Source organism: Arachis ipaensis, chromosome B01, assembly GCF_000816755.2.
Source record: "Arachis ipaensis cultivar K30076 chromosome B01, Araip1.1, whole genome shotgun sequence".
Lineage (NCBI taxonomy): Eukaryota > Viridiplantae > Streptophyta > Magnoliopsida > Fabales > Fabaceae > Arachis > Arachis ipaensis.
The window spans coordinates 34,321,087-34,326,282 of NC_029785.2; positions in this window are offsets into that span (position 1 = coordinate 34,321,087).

Consider the following 5,196-nt stretch of genomic DNA (forward strand, 5'->3'; position numbering starts at 1 on the left):
CATAGAACAATAAATTACACTAGGGTTGAGAATCTTACCACACCCAAGGTCCAAGGAGACAAGATTAACCTTCTCCATCAAGAGAGTTGAGTCCTATAACATCAAAGAGCCCAAAATCTCAACATTTTTGCTCATGAAACTCGAAATCAAGGCTGGAAATTCGAAGAGCAAAACGTGGCTTACCTCAAGATTGATTGTATGATTTTGTAGAGCTCTCCGCAGTGAACGCGTGGCCACAAACAGTGCGGCGATCGAAGCTCTGGATCAAAAGTTATGGTGGTTTGAAAATCAACCAAGGGAGAGAACTTGAGAGAGTGTTCTTCCCTTCCTCTCCACAATTTCAGCGTGTGTTTGTGTGTTGTGAGGAGAGAGAGTACTGAAAACTAAGGTTTTGGTTTAGTTTAGTTGGGCCAAGGGCCCACTTTGGGTCCGGTTAGACCGGTTTGGCCCGTTCGGTCCAATCTTGGTCCGATTTCTATAAAATTGGTACCGAAATTCTCGTCTTAATCTCCTATATCATATTAAGCCATAAAAATAACATTTTTGGCTTTCTAGAATAAATTCTCATTTATAGATTAATTAGCCGTTAATTAACCGGGTCTTACATCCATTCTGCTGGCATATCATCGGAGATATGAGCATTAAACTCGGCAACAAAGTCGGCAAGGTATTGTGATTTGATTGAGCCTCAGAATTGGTATTTGATATCAAACTCAGATAATTCTATTGACCACTTTATTAATCTTCCAGCTAGTTCTGGTTTTGTGAGCACTTGTCGTAGCAGCTGGTCGGTTCGAACATTGATGGTATGACTCTGGAAATAAGGTCGGACTTTTGTAAAATGGGAGGATTTGAAAGATAAAGATAAAGTTCTTCTCCAAGTTCAGACTTTTGTAAAATGGGAGGATTTGAAATAATCATTTTTTAAATTTGAAAAAGTAGTTTCGTATTCATCATCACATTTGAAGTTGTTTTTTTTTTTTTGAGTGATTGAAAAAAATGGAAAGATTTGGAAGCTAAACAAGGTAATATCTTGATAAAGCAGCGAGTCTTCCTGTTAGTCATTAGACCTCTTTGACTATTTGAGGACTTTGCATGTCCAAAACAGCTCAGCATTTTTCTGAATTTGCCTCTATACCTCGGCTTGTCAATAGAAAACCGAGAAATTTAGCTCATTGGATACCAAAGGCGCATTTTTCAGGGTTTAACCTCATGTTGTATTGCCAAATTTATGTGAAAATCTCCTCAAGATCGTGCACGTGAGACTTGCCGACTTTGGTTTTGGCAACCATGTCATCAACATAGACTTCGATGTTTCGACCAATTTGCTTGGCGAACATTTTGTTCATGAGTCTCTGGTAAGTAGCTCCTGCATTCTTAAGGCCAAAGAGCATAACTTTATAACAAAAATTGCCGTATTCAGTTATGAAAGCAGTTTTATCTTGGTCTGATGGATGCATGAGGATCTGGTTATAACCAGAGTATGCATCCATAAAACTTAAAGTTAGCCTGATGAATTATCAACTAAAGCATCAATGGATGGTAAATGATATGCATCTTAAGGACATGCTTTATTTAAATCAGTAAAGTCGACGCATGCGCCATTTACCATTATGTTTCTTTACCATGACAACATTAGCTAAGCATGTTGTAAACCAGATTTCTCGAATGAAGTTGACATCAATGAGCTTGGTCCCCTCCAGGGACGCTACTTTCTTTTCGGATCCAAGGTTGCGCTTTTTCTGTGTTATAGGTCAGACTAATGAGTTAATTGCCAGTTTATGAGATATTACAGAAGGATCAATGCCTGGTATGTCAGCAGGGGTCCAAGCGAAGAGGTCGGCATTTTGTTGGAGGAATAGGACAAGTTTTTTTCCTTTTGTCAGTCTGCATTGTTAAACCTATAAAAGTGAACTTGTTTGGATCGTTAGTTAAAGTGATTTTCTCTAACTTCTCCATCAAGGTAGGACGATCTTAAAACTCGGCGTGTGGGTCTAACTTGGCTAAAGAAGGAAGCTCGAGCGAGTTGTGGACGACATTTACTTGTGCACCTATAGCTCAGTTAGGCATTTTGAGACTAATGTTATAATGATGCCGAGCTTCACGATGGTTACTATGAATTGTTGCAACAAGATTGTCCTGCACATAAAACTTCACACAGAGATGAATTGTAGATATAATTGCGCCGAACTTATTCAAAAAAGGTCGGCCAAGTATTAAGTTATAAGGACTGAAACAATCAACCACAAGGTATTGAACATCTAAAATTTGTTTAGAGGATTCTTAGCGAGTGTTTTTTGTAACTACACTGATCCCAACACGGGTACTCGTTCACCTGAAAATCTTACCAAGTCTCCAGTGGATGGCTGTAGTATGTTATTACTAAACTTCATCTTTTGAAATGTGGAGTAGAATAGAACATCGCATTGTTTCCTAGGTCCAGCAAGACTTTCCGAACTATTAGGTCTCCCAATTGAATAGAGATGACAATTGGGTTGTCTAAATTAAGTTCGGTTAAATTGAAATTTGACGGTTGGAATGTCATTTCAAGGAAGGTTGACACACTTTGATGATTGTTAATGGTGCTTTCTACAGTGAGCATAGCTCGGTAAGTACATTTGCCAGTAGAGCTTGATGCTCCACCATCGGCGAAGCCTTCAGATATGAGCTGTATGCGCTTTTTCCTTATCTCGAGAAGATTGACCTGCAAAATATGAGTCAAATTGATGTGTGTTGCGCTTTTAGATGTGGACGCTAATGTATTTGTCCAAATATCCTTGCCGAGCTAAGCGCTCAAGCAAGTCTTTGGCGATGACAGACTCATCGGTAGTGTGTCCGTGCTTCTGGTGAAAAGCACAGTAATTTGTCTTGTACACATTTTTTGTATCTTGGTATATTCTGGCCTTTCGAGGAGGTTTTAGCTTCAAATTTAGTATTTCTTTGATGATTTTCTCCCTTTCGATGTTGAACTGGGTATAAGAATCATAACGTGGTGCCAGCCGGAAAGGTTTCTTGTTGTCCCGAACTTTATCGTCATCCTTACTGTTTTGATTCTTCTCATATTTCCGAGCTTGGCATAGCTCTTAGATTTCCATTTGACCTTTAGCCTTTTTCGTGAAACTCGACCAAGTTTTTGGGTTTGGCCACTATGATAGTTTCTTGGAACTTTTCTGGACAGAGTCCACTCTTTATAGCATGCAGGTGCACCTCGGGGTGGAGGTTTGGAATGCTCATTGCCACTTTGGTGAAGCGGGTGATATAGTCCTTTAATCTTTCGTGCTGCCCTTGCTTGATGGTGTTCAGATAGTCAAAATCATGTAAATAGAAGGAAAATGCAGTGAACAGATTCTCGAATTGCTTGGCGAGCTCCTGAAAGCTTGGAATTGAATCTACAGGAAAAGATGAAAACCAATCAAGTGCAGACCGTCTAAAAAGATAGGAAAACAATGACATAGAATAGGATCAGAAGCACTGTTTACGATCACCAGAGATTGGAATTTCTTGATGTGTTTTTTTGGGTCTCCTATGCCATTGTAGGGAGTCAATGTGAGTGGTAAGGTGAAGTTCCTAGGCAGTTTGAAACTCATAACATCGGCCGTGAATGGACCAACAACGTTGTCCAATTCATCATCATCATCATTTTGCTGGTTTTCCTCTGGTTATTGAGTTTTCAAAATGTGTGTTGGATCGAAATGTTCTTCATCGTCTTCTGGCTGCTCATTGTTATTATTTTCAATCCGAGTATTGGTTAGCTCGGCTATTTGATTCACCATTCGCTGATTTTCTTCCGTCATGCGCTGATTAGCCTGTTGTAACTCCGTTACCATTCGAAGAAGCTTAGATGGTGTGGGGGGAGGCAGGTCAGCCATGAGCAGGTATGGGAGTTTTAGGACCTATAGAAAGAAGGGTTTTTATCTTGAGGCCCCACGGTGGGAGCCAATTGTTCTTGTGGAGGTTGACTAGTGTATAGCTCGTCCGCCGGTGAATACTTGTAAGCTTTCCATCAGGATAAGGTATACATCAGCAGTGAGAGAACAAAAGGTAGGTACCTGTAAAAGGTACTCCGACGCTCAAGTCAGTAAGCGAGTAATAAGTTTTGCAGAATAATGAATCAAATAAACGTTTTACCTCCTTTTTATATCTTGGGATGAAGCATCGACAATTATACTCTTGAATAATTAGCATTAATGGAGAGTAATAACATATCAGGACGTTATAATATTTCTTTTGATGTTCATTATTGATAACTAATCTAAAAAGTATATTATCAAATTATAGCATTAAGAATGAGTTATAACGGCCATATCAATATTTTTTTTTTATTCTCTTCACTCACAAAACTATTTTATCATAGAATTATCCACAACATATATAGAATGGAACAATATGTCGTTAGGTACTTTGAATTCGCTCTTCTAAAAACAAGAGCTACATTGTTCGTTTAGAGACTTTTTACTTAAAAGATATGGGATTTGTAATAAGAAAATACTGAGTCGAGTTTAATTGTCCAAACAAAATTAAATTTGAGTCAGGAAAAGTGAGCTTCCTTTATAATAGTTATTTTATAACACAATTTATTCCATCTTAATGATCCTTCTAACTTGAGATGTCACTGGATATGACGTTTAGCTAGAAACCTAAATGTTTGATAAAAGAAATTCAGAGATCGATTTTTACTTTCACTCGAAAATGTTATATGCCAATGTAATTTTGGCATAAATGTATCATGAATTGAAGGCAGCAGCTTGCATTTTTGCCAATAGGATGACGATGACCAGATTAAAAGTTAAAAATACTTCCTCAAATGTTCTTTTTTTTTTTTTTGATAGGACACTTGCTCAAATGTTAATCCAGCAAAATAACAAAATAAATGAAAAAAGAGCAAAATTTATATTTTCACCAAAGTCTACACATTTTTACGTCAACACTTTCAAGTATGAGAAATTATTGAACTCTTTTGTAATACATTTATGTGTGCTGCAAAACTTTTGCAACCTTCTAACAGAAACAAGTTTGCACATAAACAGACACCACATGGCCGAGGTGTTGCACCAATGGCCAATATGTTGGCCTCACAGAAGCCACATCTTAGGTTCGAATCCCAGCTATAGCTGGATAGTGATAGAACCTTTAATGGGTGTGTGAGTGGGTGTGTGTTGTGTAACCTAGAATTGGGGGTTGTCCAATTCACCGACC